Source organism: Chiloscyllium punctatum, chromosome 16, assembly GCF_047496795.1.
Source record: "Chiloscyllium punctatum isolate Juve2018m chromosome 16, sChiPun1.3, whole genome shotgun sequence".
Classification (NCBI taxonomy): Eukaryota; Metazoa; Chordata; class Chondrichthyes; order Orectolobiformes; family Hemiscylliidae; genus Chiloscyllium; species Chiloscyllium punctatum.
This window is the reverse complement of record NC_092754.1, coordinates 49795995-49817579: the sequence shown is the minus strand read 5'-3', so window position 1 is coordinate 49817579 and position 21585 is coordinate 49795995. Positions and strand designations below refer to the sequence as shown.

General features: G+C 44.7%; 1 long non-coding RNA gene across 1 annotated transcript; it reads right to left on the bottom strand.

Annotated features, from left to right (window-relative positions):
• Nucleotides 1-621: 621 nt before the first annotated feature.
• Nucleotides 622-14644, bottom strand: LOC140486865 (uncharacterized). Its single transcript, XR_011962645.1, has 3 exons — nt 14544-14644; nt 6721-6865; nt 622-1035 (listed from the first exon to the last, which is right to left on the bottom strand). It is a non-coding gene; the product is annotated as an uncharacterized lncRNA (long non-coding RNA).
• Nucleotides 14645-21585: the final 6941 nt, after the last annotated feature.

Sequence of the window (21585 nt, the reverse complement as noted above, 5' to 3'; positions counted from 1 at the left end):
ATCGAACCTGGGTCTCTGGCGCTGTGAGGCAGCAGTGCTCACCACTGAACTGCCATGCCTCCTAACCTGCAGCACTACACAAAGAGGGTGTTTTAGGTGCAGGGAGAGCGCACAGAGATGGGGATTATTGTTTCCGCTGGAAAAGGGTCTGGAGGTATTTACACAGATAAGAAGGTCGGTAGGCATGGGAGATGGTTACAGAGGTCGTGTAGTGCTGTAGGCCAAGAGACAGGAATGGGATCGGGCCTGCAGAAGGTTACAGTGATATCATGTTCTCTTGGGGCTTGAGGAAGGTACACAAGGGGGTATTTTGGTCCGGGCTGGAGGATGGACTGCAGTTATTGTGGAAAACTACAGAAATAGAGATTATTGTACGGACTGCAGGATGGGATTATTGAGATGGACATGTTATCAAGACTGGAGCAATTTACAAATATGGAGAGTCGTCAGCATTGGAGTAGGTTTCAAATATACAGCAGGATAATGGGAGGGGTGTAGGTTACAGAAATCGGAACTCTTCTGGCAATTATAACCATTCAAGACACTGGTGCAGATGAGATGGACCAAAAGGTGCGTTTCCTTGCTGTATGACTCTATCACATGACAAGTGACCGTGTGAGAGGGAGAATAGGGAACAGAAAGATCCCAGGTTTCAACACCAACTTCTTAAGGGAGACCTCCTTTCCCAGATGTTGTCCTGATGCTCACTAAGACAGCACAGGCCTGGATGGATAACTGTGAACTTCCTACATTGTCACAGGAAGGCTCAGAACTGCAGTGATGCAAGTTAGCAAGAGAGTGGAGATTGAGCCTTCATGATCTGTTTCACCCTTCAGCACTGTCTCTGTGTCAGATCTTCCGGACCAAACTTCGATCCCTTAAATTCACTCTGCTCTGTTCACTGTGAGTGATCTTACCTCGCTGCAGGATTTATTGAAGACTCCAGATCTCCCTACCCTCCGGCTGACCACTGTGTTCAATGAGATGATGAATGAAACACCCAGCAGTTGGGAAGTTTATTGAGTCAGGACTGTCCTGAATATAGAGACAGAGAAATAGACAGAATGGGAAATTAGACTCACACAGTGTGGGTTACGCATGGATAATGGCACTGAGTCCCACAGAGATCTGGAAAATCCCAGTCTCCATCCCTGGCCTGCGTTGCCTTGTCTCCCTGCAGTGCAGAATTTTGTTGACTCAGGATCTGGAGTAACTACAAAAGGTGCAGTCACTGGCAGCAATTAGACCCTCACAGTGACAGATACCACAAGGAGAGATACTGAGTGATAGCACCAGATTGCTGGAAGGTGTCGGGATCAAACCACGGTCAAGAAGAAGGGGTTTGACTCATGGTGCACTGAGATCAGAGCTCAGGGATGAGGGAGCTATCAGTGGGCCAGGCGATGGCGTAACATTACTCTCACTAGCCTGTTCATCCAGAATTTAATACCAGTGGCAGGGAAAAGCACCTGAATGCTCAATACTCGTTCAGGAAGGAAGTCATTGGTAGGCAGCTGGTCTGACCTACACATGACTCGAGACCCAGAACAATGGAGTTGACTTTAAACTGCGCTCTGTATTAGTCTAGCAAGGCACTCGGCTCAAGGGCAGCTTGGGGGTGGGCATGAAGTGCTGGCCAGCCAGAGACAGCAATATCCCATGAGTGAATTAAAAGCAACCCTGCTGGAAGCAGAGTCCTGGCCAACCATGTCGGTAGGTTTATGGGCAGAGCTTTAAGCTAACATGGAGGAGGCAGTGACAGGGTTCAGGTGAAAGGAGCTTTCCAAATCCAAACAGAAAAGGGGAAGCATCGGAACAGCATGGGGATGTGACTGAAGATAAGCAGAAAGGAACAGGAAGGGACAGAGTTTAACTAAAACTGTACGTCAGTGAATCGATTTGTGACAGGGCATTGTGGGAAAGAATAAATTATACATTTTTTGGAATTGCCAAAGAATCTGCAATAAGATAATAGACTTATGACACAGAGATAAATGCGATTTCGTCAGCAGAGACACGTGGTGAACAAAAGGTGGAACATAAATATACAATGGTCCACAACCTTGTGGGATCTTAGGCAGAATGGGAGTACAGGATGGGTAACCCTGACAGTAATCAATGACAAAGGCATTACAGAGAAAGCATGTGGTCTCACATGATGTGGCTGAATCAGCCTGAATGTGAATCCTGGGTCCCATGTGTCACAAACACAAGCATTGTTCCTCCCTGTATTAAACAGGAATTCATTGGAATTTGTAACAAAGGCATTATGATAGTTTTGGGAGACTCCAATCTGGGACAGTCACACTGGTAAGAGTGATAAGATCAGAGCTCCTCCTTGAATGTGTTTTGTCAGTGTTCCTTTGAATAAGATATTGTGCATGCGGCTAGGGATATCATGATCTCAGATTGACCGTTGAGTGATGAAGCTGAGTGAAGGAGTGATGTAGCACAGAGATCCTCCAGAAGATTGCAATATAGTGGAATTCAAAGAGATTATTAAGTTTTCAAGTGACCATAAAGCACACCTGAGCATCAGAAACAAAGCCAATTACATGAGTTTGAGAGGAGAACTGACCAAGGTAAACAGGGGAAATAGACTGAAATGTCAGACTGTAAATGGACAGTGGAAAACAATTAGAGTGATAGAGATGTACAGCAGAGAAACAGACCCTTCGGTCCAATTCGTCCACGCCAACCAGATATCATAACCATTCTAGTTCCATTTACCGGCACTTATCCCACTAAACCCTTCCTGTTCATATCCCCATCCAGATGCCTTTTAAATGCAGTAATTTTACTAGCTTCCACCATTCCTCTGGCAGTTGATTCCGTATACACAGCACCCTTGGAGTGAAAATGTTGCCCCTTAGGTCTCTTTCAAATCTTTCACCTATCCGCCCTGAACTTACGCCCTGTAGTTCTGAACTCCCCCATCCCAGGGAAACGACCTGACTTTATAAATCTCTATAAGGTCACCCCTCAGCCTCTGACACTCCAGGGAAAACAATCCCAGCCGATTCAGCCTCTCCTTGTAGCTCAAATCCTCCAATCCTGGCAACATCCTTGTAAATCTTTTCTGAACCCTTTGAAGTTTCACATCATCCTTCCGATAGGAATGAGACCAGAGTTGCACGCAATATTCCAACAGTGGCCTCACCAATGTCCTGCACAGCCGCAAGATGACCTCCCAACTCTTATACTCGATACTCTGACCAATAAAGGAAAGCATATCAAACGCCTTCTTCACTATCCTATCTACCTGCGACTCCACTAGCAAGGAGCTATGAGTCTGCAGTCCAAGGTCTCTTTGTTCAGCAACACTCTCTAAGACCTTACCATTAATTGTATAAGTCCTGTGAGGATTTGCTTTTCCAAAATGAAGCACCTCACATTTATCTAAATTAAACTCTATCTGCCATTCCTCACTCCATTGACTCATCTGATCAAGAGGAGACAGTGAGGTCTGAAGATGCTGGAGATCAGAGTGGAGAGTGCGTTTGCTGGAAAAACACAGCAGGTCAGGCAGCAGCTGAGGAGCAGGAAAATCAACGTTTCAGGCTGGAGCACTTCACCAGGAATGAAGCTGGGAGCCTCAGGGGTGGAGTGATAAGTGGGAGGGGGGTGGGATTGGCGTGAAGGAGGCTGAGACTGCAATTGGTGGTTGGAGATGGGAGTAAGAGGGTTAGCTCAGAGAGGAGGGTGGAATGAATATGTGGGAAGGAAGATTGACTGGTGGGTCAGGTCATAGGGCGGTGCTGAGCTGGAAGGTTGGAACTGGGGGAAGGGGGGAACGGGAAATGAGGAAACTGGTGAAGTCCATATTGATGCCATGGGGTTGAGGGGTCCCAAGTCAGAAGACAAGGAGTTCTTCCTCCAGGTACTGGATTAGTGGTGCTTGAAGAGCACAGCAGTTCAGGCAGCATCCAACGAGCAGCGAAATCGACGTTTTGGGCAAAAGCCCTTCATCAGGAATAAAGGCAGTGAGCCTAAAGCATGGAGAGATAAGCTAGAGGAGGGTGGGGGTGGGGAGAAAGTAGCATAGAGTACAATGGGTGAGTGGGGGAGGGGATGAAGGTGATAGGTCAAGGAGGAGAGGGTGGAGTGGATAGGTGGAAAAGAAGATAGGCAGGTCGGACAAGTCAAGGAGACAGTAACTGAGCTGGAAGTTTGAAACTAGGATGAGGTGGGGGAAGGGGAAATGAGGAAGCTGTTGAAGTCCACATTGATGCCCTGGGGTTGAAGTGTTCCGAGGCGGAAGATGAGGCGTTCTTCCTCCAGGCATCTGGTGGTGAGGGAGCGGCGGTGAAGGAGGCCCAGGACCTCCATGTCCTCGGCAGAGTGGGAGGGGGATTTGAAATATTGGGCCACGGGGCGGTTTGGTTGATTGGTGCGGGTGTCTCGGAGATGTTCCCTAAAGCGCTCTGCTAGGAGGCGCCCAGTCTCCCCAATGTAGAGGAGACCACATCGGGAGCAACGGATACAATAAATAACATTGGAGGATGTGCAGGTGAAACTTTGATGGATGTGGAAGGCTCCTTACCGAGACACCCGCACCAATCAACCAAACCGCCCCGTGGCCCAACATTTCAACTCCCCCTCCCACTCTGCCGAGGACATGGAGTGACTGGAATTCCCAATTCTGCAAAACATTGGTAGAACAGGAAGAAAATCAAGGTTTGTTTCTGAAATTAATAAATTGTGATGATAAGAATGTGGTATATGTGGGCCACATTTTTAAGGTGAGAAGAGGGATATGTTAAAAAAAAAGACATGGGGACTAATTGTTACACAGTGGGTGGTTTGAGAATGGAATGAACTTCCTGAGGAAGGGGGGAATGTGGGTACAAATACAATGTTTAAAACACATTTGATTAAGTACAGGAATAGGGAGGGGTAAGAGGGATATGGGCCAGCAACAGGCAGCTGGGATGTGTTTAGTTTTAGGTTACATTTGGTACCAACTGAAGGGTCAGTTTCCATGCTGTATGGCTCTATGACAGGAATATAGTTTTATTCCATTATTTATGAAAGGCTGCAATGGAAAGCCAGGGAACTTAAGACCAATTGGCCCAACGTCAGTGGTGGGTAAGTTGTGAAAGTGATTCTGCCAGACAGGAGTCACATTCATTTGGAAAAGCAAAGATTGATGAAAGATAGTCAGCAGGGCATTGTGCAGACAAAGTCAGGGCTCACTAACTTGATTGTTTTCGTTGAAGTGGTGACCATATATTGTCTACAGCAACGTCAGAAGGGCCTTTGACATGGTTTAGCATGATATACAGGTTTGTAAGGTTAGATCACATGGGATCAGGGAGAGCTCGCCAACTGGATACAAAATTGGCTTAACAGTAGGAGACAGAAGGAGAGGGTTGTTGTTCAGACTGTAAGCCTGTGACCAGCGGTGTGCCATAAGGATCAGGGCTGGGTCCACTCATGTGAATCATCTCCATAAACAATTTGGTTGAGAATATAGGAGCCATTGTTGGTAATTTTATGGATGATCAAATTAATGGTGTAGTGAACAGTGAATACGGTTATCAAAGGGGATCTCGACCAACTGGGGCAGTAGACCAAGGCATGAAAGATGGAGTTGAATTCAGATGTTGGATTTTGTTAAGACAAACCAGGGAGGACTAACATAGTCAATGGCAGGGCCCTGGGCAGTGTTGTCGAATAGAGAGAGACCAAGGGCTACAGTTACATTGTTCCTTGGAAATGGCTATCACAGGTGGACAGCTTGGAGAAAGCAGCATTTGGTAAACTTGCCCTCATTGGCCAGCACTTTGATATATGAGTTGGAGATATTTGTAACATTGTCCTAAATATTTCCCTTGGGCAGAGAAGGCTATGGGGTGAACATATCAAGGTTTACAAAATCATGCGGGCCCTGAGTAAGGTGAATAGCCAAGGGTAGGTGAGTCCAAAACTAGAGGGTATAAATGGGAGGTGTGAGAGCAAGGATTTAAAGAGGGAGCTGAGGGCCAACATTATGCACAGAGTGTGGTGCATACACGGAACGAACTGCCAGGGGCACATGGAGAAATAAGAACAATTACAACATGGAAAAGACATTTGGGCAGGTACATGGAGAGGAGTAGGTTTGAAGGGATATGGGCCAAACACAGGCTGAAGCGATTCGTTCTGTTTGGTAAACCTGGTCAGCACGGACTAGTCGGAGCGTAGGTTCTGTTTCCATGCTGCATGCCTCTGTCTCCAGTTATTGGAGGAGGAGACTACTGAGATAAGGCATGTTGGAGACACTGAAGCAAGTTACAGAGACAGGGATGGTAGGCTGGTATGCAGTACATTTCAAATATGTGGAGGGACGAAAGGGAAGGGAGGAGGTTACAAGGACTGGAACTGATGTAGGAGTTACACACTGTTGAAGACATTGGTCAAGGAGACATGACATAGATACTGTGTTGGAGAGGGAGCACAGAACAGAATGATCCCAGGCAGCAGTCCCACCCTCTCGTGGGAGGCCTGCTTTCCCCTTTGTTATACTGATGCTCACTAAGACAGCACAGACCTGGATCGATAACTGTGGCACTCCCGATGCTGTCTCAGTACAAAGTAAGTTAAAGTAGGGGCGGTGATTGAGCCTGGGGTGTGTCTGTACTGTGCTCCCCCTCCAGCACTGTATCTATGTCATGTCTTGTTAGCTGATGTTTGGAGCCCTCTCATTGCTCCTTGCTCTGTGCACTTGAGCAATCTTACCTCACTGCAGGATTTATTGAAGGCTCCATATCTCCCTGCACTTTGTCTCTCTGGCTGACCAAATATCTTCAATGTGGTGATGGACGAAACACCCAGCAGCTGGGAAGTCCACTGAGTCAGTAACTTCCTGAGTACCTATAGGAGACTGAAAGATAGATAGAATAGGAAATTAGACAGAAGCAGTGAGGGTTACACAGGAGAATGATACTGTGTCCCACAGATATCTGGAAAATCCCAGTCTCATTCCTGGCCTGTGCTGCTGTATCCCTCTGGAGTGGACAATTCTGTTGGCTCAGGATGTGGAGTTGCTGCAAGAGTGAGAGATGCTGACAGAGGCAGCAATTAGATCCACACAGTGAGAGACTGAGATACCACATAGAGAGAGAGACTGAGTGATATCTCCAGAATTCAGGATGATTTTAGGTTCAAACAAGTGTGTAGGAAGAATGGGTTTAGCTTCATGATGTATCAGTGCTCAGGGTTGAGCAACCTGTGAGCAGGTGAAATGCTGGCCTGGTATTATTGCTAGAGCATGTATGCTAAACCTCAGCGAATGTTCTGTGGAGGCAGGTTTAAATCCCACCATCAGAAATGGAGAAATTTGAAATCAATAACTAAAACAAATGGGAATTAACAATCCATAGATACGTATGAAAACATTGCTGATGTACAAAAAAAAGCCCAAACACTTGTCTTTTAGAGAAGGACATCTGCCCATCCTCACGTGGTCTGCAAGACATACCCACAGCAAAGGGTTTGCCTCTCAATGACCCTCTGAAATGACCGAGCAAGTTACTCAGTTCAAGAGCAGCTAGGGCTGAGCAAGAAAGGCTCGTCAGCCAGAGACACCCACATGCCATACCTGACTTAAAATAATCCATTCGGATGGTCCCACTGGAACTGTGCAGGGACCAGTATCCTGGCCAATCATGTCGGTAGGTTTATGGACAGGGCTTCAAACTGACAGAGAGGATGCAGGGACTGGATTCAGGTGAAAGGAGCTTTCCAAATCCAAAGAGAAAAGGTGAAGTATGGGAGCAGCATGGGAATGAGACTGAAAACAAGCAGAAAGGAACAGGATGGGACAGAGTTTAACTAAAACTGTACATCAGGGAATCGGTTTGTGAGAGGAAATTGTGGGAAAGAGTAAATTATGTTTTTTTTGGAATGGATAATGTCTCTTCAATAAGGTAGATTCATTTGTGACACAGAGATAAAAGAGATTTAGACACCAGAGAGACGTGGTTACAGGGCGAACAAAAGATGGACATAAATACTCAAAAGGATCACAACCTTGTGGAAACTCAGGCAAAATGGGTAACGCTAACAATAATGGATAAGAAAGGCATTACAGAGAAAGCATTTGGTCTCAGATCATGAAATAGAGTCAGTCTGAATGTAAATTCTGGCTACTACTTGCCAAGGACACAAATCAGCAGAACAGTTTTAGCCACTGAACAGCATTTCATTGCTCATCATTGTATTAAACATTGTTAAAAAAGTCCAAACACATTACGATAATTTTGGGAAACTTCGATATTCCCATAATCTGGGACAGTCACACTGACAACAGTGATATTGGAAGAGGAGTTCAGAGAACATTTTTCATTGTTGCTTTGAATAACAAATTGTGCAACTGGCTGGGGACATAACTATCTCAGAGCGATCGTTGTGTGATGAAACTTAGTAAATAAGTAATATCACCTGGAGAGATCCTCTGGGAAATTGTCATAAAGTGCAGTTTAAAGAAATATCATTTTTTAAAGTGAATCACAGAAAGGACACGCTACAACTAGAAACAAAAATAGCCAATTACATGGGTTTGAGATGAGAACTGACCAAGATAAACAGGCTAAACAGACTGAAATGTGTGCCTGTAAATGAACAGTGGAAATCGTTTGAAGGAACAGTGTAAATCACTCAACAAAAGAACATTCCATTGAAGCAGACAGCACGAAGTTCCCACCGGCCCCTCAATCAGGACAAAATGTATCATATTAGATTATGAGGATGAGAAGATCATCACAAAGTACTTAAAATCTTAAAATGAGAGCGTGTTGAAGGATTTAAGTGTTAAAGGGATTGCAAAGGGTCTGCTAGCAGGGGGAAGGCAATGGGAAGGGGGATCATTGTCAGGGTTTAATGTCACAAAAGAAACAGGGAGAGGTGAAGGTACTGGAGGTGGTAAGAGTGTTACAGATAGTGGTCAGGGCATGAACGGTGTTACAAAGCCAGACTGAATTGCTGCAGCTGGATGTGTTTGCAGAGGTAAGGAGGGACATATGTTTTTTGACTTATCCATTCATGGGATGTGGGTGTCACTGCTAATTACCCAGAGTCAGCCATATTGCAGTGGGTCTGGAGTCACATGTTAGCATGTCAGATGTCCTTCCCTAAAGGAGGTAAGTGAACCAGATGAGTTCTTCCCACTGATCAACAATGCTTTTATGATGACCTGACCAATATCTTGTACAGATACAACATGACATCCCAACTACAACTCTTAATGCTCTGCCCAATGAAGGAAACCATCCCAAATGCCTGTTTCACCAGCCTGTCTACCTGTGACACCACTTTCAAAGAACTGTGTACCTGCATTCCTGGGTCACTGGTTGACAACACTACCCAGGGCCCAAACATTAAGTGTATAATCCCGCCCTGGTTTTCTTCACCAAAATGGAGCACTTCACATTTATCTAATTAAACTCCATCAGCTATTCTTCAGCCCACTATCCCAGCAGTAATATTCATCCTGTTGTATCACAGATAACCTTCATCACTGTCCACTTTACCACCAATTTCAGTGTCACCCAAAAAACTTACTTAACGGGAAACCAATATTCCCATCCAAACCATTTATCCAAATGACAAACAACAGTGGACCCACTCCACCTCTGGTCACATGCCTCCTGTCAGAAAAACAACATGTCTCCCATCACCCTCTGTCTCCTACCATCAAGCCCAATTTTCTGTCCAGTTGACTAGCTCCTCCTGAACGCCATAACCTTTTACACTGATCTGAGGTTATTACCCAGTTTAAGATATGACAGGTAGAACACAGAACAAGACCCTTTGGCCATAGTGACATGCCAATCCTTTAGCCGACCGTAAGATTAAAAAAGAGTGGCAGATAAAGTTTAATTCCGATAAATGCGAGGTGCTCCATTTTAGGAAAGTACATCTTAACAGGACTCAAACACTTAATGGTAAGATCCTAGGGAGTGTTGCTGAACAAAGAGACCTTGGGGTGCAGGTTCATAGCACCTTGAAAGTGGAATCGCAGGCAGATAGGATAGTGAAGAAGGCGTTTGGTATGCTTTCCTTTATTGGTCAGAGTACTGAGTACAGGAGTTGGGAGGTCATGTTGCGACTGTACAGCACATTAGTTAGGCCATTGTCGGAATATTGCGTACAATTTTGGTCTTCTTACTATCAGAAAGGTGTTGGGAAACTTGAAAGGGTTCAGAAAAGATTTACAAGAATGTTGCCAGGGTTAGAGGATTTGAGCTACAGGGAGAGTGTCAGAGGCTGAGGGGTGACCTTATAGAGATTTACAAAATTATGAGGGGCATGAATAGGGTAAATAAACAAAGTCTTTTCTATAGGGTGGGGGAGTCCAGAACTAGAGGGCATAGGTTTAGGGTGAGAGGGGAAGATATGAAAGAGACCTAAGGGGCAACATTTTCACGCAAAGGGAAATACGTATATGGAATGAGCTGCCAGAAGAAGTGGTGGAGGCTGGTACAATGGCAACATTTAAGAGGTATTTGGATGTGTATATGAATTGGAGGGGTTTGGAGGGATATGGGCCGAGTGCTGGCAGGTGGGACTGGATTGGATTGGGATATCTGGTTGGCACGGACGGGTTGGACTAAACTGTCTGTTTCCATGCTGTACATCTCTATTACTCTAACTTCCATACCCTTCATTTTATTATCATCCATGTGCCTATCCAGAAGTATATTAAATGTCTCTAATGCATCTAATTTTACTGCCACCGCTGGCAGTGCATTCCACATACACCACTCTGTATGTAACGAACCTACCTCTGAAATCTCCCCTAAACCATCCGCTAATCACCCGAAAATTATATCCCCTTGTAATAGCTATTTATGTCAGGGTAAAAAAATCTCTCTCTATTCGCTCTATCTATGACTCTCATCACCTTGTTCACCTCTGCCAAGTCACCCCACCCCCTTCTTCACTCCAATGAGAAAAGCCTTAGCTCCCTCAACCTTTCTTCATAAGACATGCCCTCCAGTACAGGCAGCATGCGGGTAAATCTCCTCTTTACCCTTTACCCTCTCTAAAGCTTCCACATCCTTCCTGTAATGAAAGGACCAGAACTGAACACAATATTCTGAATGGGGTCTAACCAGGGCTCTATAGACCTGCAGCATAACCTCACAGCATAAAAATTCAATTCTCAAACTCATGAAATCCAACACAATATATTCCTTCTTAACAAGCCTATCAGCTAGGGTGGCAACCTTGATGGATCTATGAACTTGGAACCCAAGATCCCTCTGTTCCTCCTCACTGCCAAGGATCCTACCTTTAACCCTGTATCCTGCATTCAAATTCAATCTTCAGAATGAATGACTCCACACTTTTCCAGATTGAACTCCATCTGCCACTTCTCAGCCCAGCTCTACATCCTGTCAATGTCCCATTGCAACCTACAACAGCCCTCCACACTATCAACCACTCCACCAACCTTTGTGTCATTGGCAAACTTACTAACCAACTCTTCTACTCACACATCCAACTTATTCATAAAATCACAAAGAGCAGAGGTCCTGTAACAACTCCCTGCAGAAAACCATTGGTCACTGAGCTCCAGGATGAATTGTTTCTATCTATCATCATCCTCTGTCTTGTGTGGGCCAGTAATCCCGTATCCAGACTGACAGGATTCCCTGTATCCCATGTCTCCGTACTTTCTGAATGAGCCATAAAGTGTTTCATCACATTCTCAAAAGATTCAATAATACATGTAAGGCATGACCTGCCCATTACACAACCATGCTGACTACCTCTAATCAAACTATGGTTTCCCAAGGAATAATAAATCCTGTCTCTCAGAGTCCTCTCCAATAATCTGCACACCACAGACATAAGACTGACAGGTGTGCAATTCCCAGGATTATCCCTATTCCCTTTCCTGAACAAGGGAATAATATTTTCCTGCCTCCAATCATCTGGTCCGACTCCAGTGGACAGTGAGGGTGCAAAGGTCATCACCAGGTGCGCAGCAATCCATTCGCTTCGTGTAGTAACTTTGGATGCATCTCGTCTGGTTCAGCGACGTATCTATCATTATCTTTTCCGAAATTCTCAGCATATCGTCCTTCTTAACATCCACCTGTTCACGTACATCAGCCTGTTTCACGCTGTCCTCACAAACGACAAGACCCTTCTCAGCAGTGAACACTGAGACATAGTATTCATTAAGGACCTCTCATTAGAGGATATTCTGAGAGAAAGAAGCTCCTTAACAACTTCCCCATCACTGGGCTCACGGGGCTGTAATTTCCTGGCTTTTCCCTGCAGCCCTTAAGTGACGGAACAGCATTAGCAACCCTCCAGTCTTCCGACACCTCACTGTGTCTGTTGATAATATAAGTATCTCTGTTAGGGATACTGCAATCTCTTCCCGAGCTTCCCACAAAATTCTAGCACAGACCTAATGAGCTCCTGAGGATTGATCTACCTTTATTTGTTTTAAGGTTCCAGCACTTTCTCTTCTCTGGTGAGAATTCTTTCCAAGACATCGCTATTTATTTCCCCAGGTTCCCGAGCTTCCATGTCTTTCTCCGCAGTAAATACTGACAAGACTATTTTGTCTAATATCTCACCCATTTCCTCTGGTTCCACACATGGGTGACCTTATTGATCTTTAATAGGCCCTATTCTCTACAAAGTTACTCTATAGCCCTTATTGAAACTTGTGTAAAAGTTTCTGATAATTCAAATACACCATATCCTGTATACCACTACGCCCCTCCTACGCACTTACAATTCTGCCATTTATATTCACACCAACAAATTAAATCCAACAGGCTCAAAAACAAATTCTCTTTTATAAAATGTGTTTCTAAGTGGCCAATTATTGTATATTGACATATCCTTTCTAACAATTTCAGCATGCTGGGCCAGATGCTGGGAATTTAGAAAACTTAACAGTGCAGCACAGAAACAGGCCATTCGGCCCACCACGTCTATGCTGTCTAAGATACTATTCTAACACATATCATCTGCTGCACATGGTCCATATCCCTCTATTCTCTGCCTGTTCATGTTTCTGTCTAAATCCCACTTGAAACCTTTACTCACATTTCTGCTTCTACGACCTCTCTCAGTAAAATCCACTCTACGTTAAAAAAACTTGCCTCACATATCTCGTTTAAACTTCCTCTTTCTCACCTTAAACCTATGCGCTCTAGTATTTGAAACTTACACACTGGAAAAGAGATTCTGATTATCTACATTATCTAACCCTGTTCCAAATGTTATATTACTGTACCTGGTCACCTGTCAGCCTCTTATACTCTCATTAAACAATCCAACTTTATTTAATTTCCTCTTACACCAAACACACTCTTAAAAACCCTAACACAGGCAACGTGCTGATAAACCCCTTTTGTCCCCTCTCCAAAGCCTCTACATCCTTCCTATTGTGTGGAGATGAGACCTGCACCCAGTACTCCAAATGTGGCCAAACGACCATTTGATACAAATACAACATCAGATGCAAACCACTATACCCAATGTTGTGACTGATGAAGGTCAGTGCTCCATTTGCTTTCTGTCCCATCTGAAACACTTCTGTTGCCATTTTCTGGGAGTTACTGACTTGCACCAAGATCCTTCTGTATATCAATATCCATTAGTATGATAACTTTCTTCTTGAATTTGACATCATCTCACACTTGTCCAGATTAAACTCAATTTGCCATTTCTGTCTATCTCTCCAACTGTTCTGTCACCTCCTGCAGATTTTAGTTAATCAGGGAAACAAGGGTTTTGTGGAAAAGGCAGGAAAGTAGAGTTGAACAGCCATGATCTGATTGAAGGACAGAGCATACTCAATGGGCCAAATGGCCTTATTCCCCTCCTAAATCTCATGAGATAGGAAGGCAATGGAGATTGCCAGGTTGCTGGGTGGGAGACAGTTACACAAATGGGGAGGGTTGCACAAACTGAAAGAGGTTCCTGTGGTCACGAGGGGTATGGTGTCGGGAATGACGATGAAATTTAACAAGATAAAGATCAAAGAATTGGAGAAGGATAAGGAGATTATAAATTTTTCACAGCTAAGGAGGGGTTGTAGGAGCTGGAGAAGATTACATAGGTAGGGACCGATGGAGAGGTTAAAGACAAATACATTGGCATGGAAGGTGGTATTGATAGGAGGAGCTTACAAGGATAGACAGGGCTGTCAGGGTTTACAGGGATAAAGGAATTTAGTATCTACTGGAGAAGTTTAGGAATTAGTGTTTTAGGGACTGGAGAACCTGACAGATACAAAGACAGAGGTGTGGTGTGGACTAGAGGAGATTCCAGACAGAGGTAGGATTATCGGGACTGGAGGATATTACAGAGATCACGAATACAGCATGGGTCAGGATTGATGCCTGCGATCTCCTGTGCTGTCGCATTGAGGACCAGTACAGCAGAGGTGAAAGCAGGACCCTCACAAGATGGTGGGAATGAAGCCTAGAATGTTGCTTGCCCAGCTCTGTATCGATGTCCGCTCTTCCAGGTCTGAATATAGAAGTCTACTCCCTCCACCCTGTGCTGTTTACTGTGAGTGATCTTACCGGCTGTATGATTTACTGAAGGCTCCAGATCTCCCTCTCTCTCTGGCTTACTAACCAGCTTCAATGAGGTGATGTATGAGACAGAAGTTAGGAACATCCTGATTACCTGCATGAGACGGAATGGGAAATTAGATTGATGCAATGAGGATAACACATGCAGAGTGGCACTGACTCCAGCAGAGATCTTAAAAATCCCAGTCTCCGTCCCTTGCCCGTGCTGCTGCATCTCTCTGGAGTGGACAGTTCTGTTGACTCAGGATCTCAGACCATCTGTAAGAGGGAGAAATGCTGACAGGGGCAGAGCATAGAACGACACAGCGAGGGATACCACATGGAGAGATACTGAGTGATATCACATTATTAGACACTTTATTAACAGGGAATTGTTTGAATTTGTAACAAAGGCACTGGGATAATTGTGAGGGGATTCAACCTTCCTATCACATCAGAGGCTGACTCTCTCCCACTCTCGGTGGGAGGTGGGAGGCTGGAGTTGGCTGTACAAACCGATGTGGCCTTCCGCAGACTCTGTTCCACTTGTGGCAGAAGGTGGACATGAGAAGGGGGTGGGTGGGGCATTGATGTGACAGCACGCTCCTTGTGTTTTTTTCTCCTGGATTCCCATTTTCCCCACACCAAATCTCGAAGTGTTCGACACCTTCCCAATTCTGATTCCCCACTTCGGACGGTCTTGGCCCAGGACCTATCAGATTTGATTAAGTGATGAAAACAAATGATCAATCCTGAAGAAGCCAACGTTTAGAAATGGGAACACATTTATTAAAGAGATCGCTAGGGATTCTCCTAGCAGGAGGAGTGCAGTAGGAAGAAGAATCATTATCAACGTTTAATCAGATGATCAGAACAGGGAGAATTGAAGGTTCTGGAGTTAGTAAGAGTGTTACAGAGAGGGGCAAAGGCCTGAACAATGTTACAAAGCCAGTACGAATTGCTGCAACTAGAGCTGTATGCAAAGGTAGGGATGGATGTCTGTATTTTCATTGATTTTTAAATGGCCTGAGGATGTCATCGGTTAGACCAACATACATGACCCCACTGCTAATTGCCCAGAGGCAGCTCAGAGTCAGCCATATTGCTGTGGGACTGGAGTCACATGTGAGCCAGACCAGGTAAGAATGTCAGATGTCCCTCCCTAAAGGACATACGTGAACAAGTCGATTTTTTTCCAGATAATCACCAATGCTTATACAGTGGCCTTACTAATATCCTGTACAGATACACCATGACATCCCAACTCCTACTCTCAATGCTCTGCCCAATGAAGGGGAACCAGCCCAAATGACTGCTTCACCAGCCTGTCTAACCATGACGCTACTTTTAAAAAAACTGTGTACCTGAGTCCCTGGGTCACTGATTGACAACAGTACCCAGGGCCCGAACATTAATTGTATAAGTCCAGCCTGGTCTGCTTGACCACAATACAACACAGTGGATTTCTCCACCTGTTATTCCTAACCTCACTGGTCCAGCAGTACTGTTGATCCCATTGTACTCTTCGATAACCCTCTTCACTGTCCACATTATCACCAATTTCAGTCTCACTCACAAACTTGCTAACCATGGCTCCTGTATTCTCATCCAAACTGTTTATATAAATGATGCACAACAGTGACCCAGCACCGAATCCCATGGCACACCGTTGGTCACAGGCCTGCAGTTTGAGCGGCAACCCTCTATGAACATGCTCTGTCTCCTAGCATCAATCCTGTTTTGTATCTAGTTAGTGAGCGCTCCCTGGTAATGTGTGATCGAAACTTACTAACTAGTCTGCCATGCAGAGCCTTGTCAAAGGCCTTGATAAAGTTCATGTGGACATCGTGTACTGCTCTGCTTTGATCTCTCACTTGTCTATCTCCACACTCACATTTGAGGCATGATTTCCCATGCACAAAGCCATGCTGACGATCGTTAATCTGTCCTTACATTTCCAAAGGCACGATGATCGTTTCCCTCAGAATCTCCTCCAACAATTTACCACCCCTGCCATCAGTCTCACTGGTATGTAGTGGCTGTTGATGATGCAAATATCTCTGGGAGGGGCCCTGCAAATTTTCTCCCTCGCTTTGCACAAGGCGCTGGGATACATCTGATCATGTCCCAAGGTTTTATCTAACCTTTAACATTTTAAGACATCCAGCAGCTCCAATGTGTTCTCCAATGTGAACTCTTTTCAAGACATCACGATGTATTTTCCTAACTTCCCGAGCTTCCATGTCTTTCTTCACAGTAAATCTGAACACAAAATATTTGTTCAGTATCTCACCCATCAGTAGTGATTCCACACAGACAGCCGCATTGACCTTTCAGGGGCCCCATTCTCTCACGAGCTAAGTTTTAGCCCTGGTTGAAACTTGTCAAAATGCTTCTGAAATTTCAAATATCCCTCTACCGCAACGAGCCTCCCCACCCTTATCTATTCTGCCATTTAAGGTTACACCAAAATATAGAATCCAACAGATTTAAAAATATTCCCCTTTTATAAAATCATACATCTCCCATCGTTTCTAAGTATCTAGTTATCATTTATTGTCATATTCTTTATAGCACATTCCAGCACGTTCCCGACTTACTGTCAGGCTAACACCATTTGGTTTCAGACTGACTGCACAAAGGGTTTTGGGAATCCTTGTGAATCAATCTGAAACAGGCAGCTTACAGGATCAGCAGGTCATAGAGAAGACAAATCAAATGTTGCCATTTATTACAAAGGGAATGGATTCTAAAAATAGGGAGGTCTTGCTAAAACGATGCAAGCTACAAGTCAGGCCACACCTAGATTATAATGAATAGTATGCGTTCCCTCAGGAAAGACATTCTTGTGTTGGAGGCAGGCCAGGGAAGGTTCACTCGGCTGATCCTGGAGATGGCGGGATTTTCCAATGAGAAGAGGTGGAGTAGATTGCCCTTGAACCTATTGGGGTTTTGAAGAATGGGAGAGAAATTGAATGAAACATCCAGGATTCTGAGGGGCTTTCAGAGAGTAGATGTCATTAAGTTAGAAAATCGAACAGTACAGCAGAGTAATAGGCCCTTCGGCCCACCATGGCTGTGCTGACCATGATGCTATTCTAAACTAATCCCAACTGCCTGCACATGGGCGATGTCCCTCTATTCTCTGCCTGTTCATGTTTCTGTCTAAATGCCCTTCAAATGTTTGCTCTTGTTGCCACCTCTTCCACTTCCTGAGCAGCTTCTACCCTCTCGGTAACTGGCCTCATTCATCTTACTTTAAACTTCTCACTCTCACCTTAAACCGATGCGCCCTAGTATTTGATATTTTTACATTGGAAGGAGGATTCCAACTATCCACACGATTCACGCCTCTCCTAATGCGATATACCTGTACCCGGTCACCCCTCAGTCTCCGATACTCACGCAAAACAATCCAACTGCGTCCAACCTCCTTACAGTAAACTCATTCTCATCCAGGCAACATTCTGCCAACCCTCTGTTACACCCTCCCCAAAACCTCCACATCCTTCCTGTGGTGTGTCGATGAGAATGACACGCAACCTTCCAAACATGGCCGAATGAAGTTTCATTCAGTCACAACATGACATGCAAACGTCTGTATTCAATACTGTGCCCAATGAAAGTAAGCATACCATACTCCCCCTCTACCACCACATCCTGTTGTGTTGTTATTTTTAGGGAGCTATGGATTTGCTTCCAATGTCTCTCTGTTTATCAATGATTCCAATTCGTCAATTAGTGTACTTCTCTCTTCCATTTGGCTTCATAAATGCATCACTTCACACCTGTCCCGATGAAATTCAATTTGCCACATCTCTGCACAGCATTCCAGCTGATCTACATACTGCTGCAACCTTGAACACTCTTCCTCACTATCCACAATTCCCCTAACTATCCGTAATCATTACATGCCTTTCCAAATGTCGTCTGCAAAATTACCACTCAAACTGCTGACCTTTTCATCTGAATCACAGATATAAATGACACACAGACATCGCAGCACTGATCCTTGTGAAACAGCATTGGCCACAGACGTCCAATCAGAAATTGACCACCCCACATGCCTCTGTCTACTATCACCAAGAAAATATTGTATCCAACTTACCAACGAGCATGGATTGTGATTTGATCTTCCAGATCCCCCTTGCTATTTGGAAGCTGTCCATTCAAAATGACTCTATATTTTGATTCCCAGATTAAATTGGCTGTCTCACTAATGTACTGACTGCGTCCTTCCTTCACAATAAAAAGGGACCTTGTTTGGTTTTTTGCTGATCCTGCCTAAATCCCTACAAGCCCTCAATAATCACATTGCTGTCATGATCATTCTGCAGCCACACCTCCACAATAACAGTTCGATCATATCTGTTCCCTTCAGTTAATGCTGTCATTCCAAATGCCTTGTTGCAAATGCATGGCGCGTGTCACCGAGAGAGGGCCTTTGAGGGATGGATAGAGGTCATAGAGTGGGAGAGATGTTTGAGGGCGTGACAATGTTCCAGGGTTAAGCAGAGCTACAGTTACTACAGAATGTTCGCAGGAGAAAACATTTTATTGTTTGGAGGAATTTAGAGAGATAAAGCGTCTTTGATTAGATTCCAGAGATAGGGATGTGTGTAGGGTTGTGGATCGTTACATGGATTATGTTGATCAGGGCGTAGAAACATTCACAGGATTCCAGGATGTCGTACATTTAACAAGAGTTGTGGTATCTGGAGAATATAACAGTGATAGGGAGGATGGTATGGACTGGAGAATGTTGCAAACACATGGAAGATGATATAGACTGGAGAATGCTGCAGCAATAGAGAGGAGTATATGGACTGGAGGATGTTGTACGGACAGGGATGAAATTGTAGACTGGATGCAGTTAGAAGGAGAGATGAATTTATGCACTGGAAGGTATGTTAGAGAGAGCGAGTGGTGTGCATGCTGCAAGATACGACAGGGATAGGGAAGCTTGTAGAGACTGGAGGACAGAGTGATAGAGAGTCTTGTGAGAGACCAGATTCACTTATGAGCATAGGATGTGCTACAGTGAGTAGAGCCTTTTGCAGATATAAATGAGGATACAATGGCCACAAAGCAGTCACACCGATACATAGGTATATAGGAACTGAAGGAATTGAAGAGATTACACAGGCTAGGAGTGTTGTATGCAGTGGAGGAGATTAACCTGAAAGGGATGGTTTTAGAGACTCAACAATGTTAGGAAATAATGGGAGTTGCAATGGTGATAGGAGTTTTCAACAATTCGGAGGATATAGACCTGAAGGAGCTTTAACAGATAGCGATGGTACAGTAAAGGGAATTGTAGTGGCTTCCCTTTCATAAGCAATCCATAAGCACTTAAAACAGCCTGTTTGACATGTGCATTATCTCTCGATCATTCATCAGACAACGCTGCAAATATTTCACTGGCTCTGCCTACCAGCTTAGACTGAACTAGCATTACCCAGAAGACCTCGGGCCACTCTACCTGTCTATGCAATTTTTCAAATGAAATACAGAGTTCCTTGACAGTAGAGTCACAGGTAGTTAGGATAGTGAAGAAGGCGCTTGGTATGCATTCCTTTATTGGTCAGAGTATTGAGTACAGGAGTTGGGAGGTCATGTTACGGCTGTACAAGACAGTGGTTAGGCCACTTTTGGAATGCTGCATGCAACTCTGTTCTACTTCCAATCAGAAGGATTTTGTGAACTTGAAAGGGTCCAGAAAAGGTTTACAACAACGTTGCCAGGGATGAGCTATAGGGAGAGTTTGAACAGGTGATAGTTGTTTTTCCTGGAGAGTCGGAAGCTGAGGGTGACCTTAAAGAGGTTTATAAAATCAAGAGGGGCATGGATAGGGTAAAGAGACAAAGTCTTTCTCCTGGGGTGTGCGAATGCAGAATTATAGGGCGAGGTTTAGGGTGAGAGTAGAAAGATATAAAAGATAAAAAAGGGGCAACTTTTTCACGCGGAACATAGTACATGTATAGAATGAGCTGCCAGAGGAAGTGGTGGAGGCTAGTACAACTGCAACAGTTAAAAGGCATCTGGATGGGGATATGAATAGGAAGGGTTTAGAGGCAGATGGGCAGGGTGCTAGCAGGTGGGACTACTTTGGGTTGGGATATCTGATCTGCAGGATGGGACCATGAATGGGTTGTGGAACCTGGAGGATGTTATGATTTGAACCACAGGTAATGTTTGATTGCATCTTTCATCCAATCTTACAGATGGTAAAATTGCAACATTTAAGAAGCATTTGGATGGATATATGAATAGAAAGGGTTTGGAGGGAGATAAGCCAGGTACTGGTAGGTGGGACTAGATTGGGTTGGAATATCCTGTCGGCATGGCTGGGTTGGAACGAAGGGTCTGTTTCCATGCCGTACATCTCTATGACTGGAAGATCGGCTGAATGGTCCAATCAAAAATTACCTGTGGTTCAAATCATAATATCCTCCAGGTTCCACAAGCCATCCCCTGTCCCATCCTGCAGGTTCAATGAATCCCAGAACCTCTAACCTTCTGCAAGTCCCACGTCCCTTCCAACATTTGTAACATCCTCCAGCTTCTGCAGCCCTTCATACCTCGTAACATGGCCCAGACTCTCCAACTCCTCCTTCCTCTGCAATGTTCCCCAGAAGGGCACTGGAGGATGGTGGGGGTTACAGAGATATGGAGGGACATCAGGACGGGAGGATTTTGCAGACATTAGGAATATATGGACTTGAGGAGGTTTCACAGTTTATGAGTGTTGTAGGGACTGGAGGAAATTACAAAGATAGGGATAGTTTTAGATTGGAGGATTCTGCAGAAAACCTTTGCGTGGTTAAAGCCAGGATTCTTAGCAGCGTGCAGGAACAAAGGGATCCTGTGTCCCTCAGGTTCCCACCCAAGTTGACAGGCTGTTAAGAAGGCGGATGGTGTGTTGGCTTTCATTAGCAGGGGGATTGAATTTAAGAGATGTGAGATTTTGCTGCAGCTCTACAGAACCCCAGTTAGACCACACTTCGAATATTGTGAACAGTTCTGTTCGCTTCATTATAGGTAGGACGTG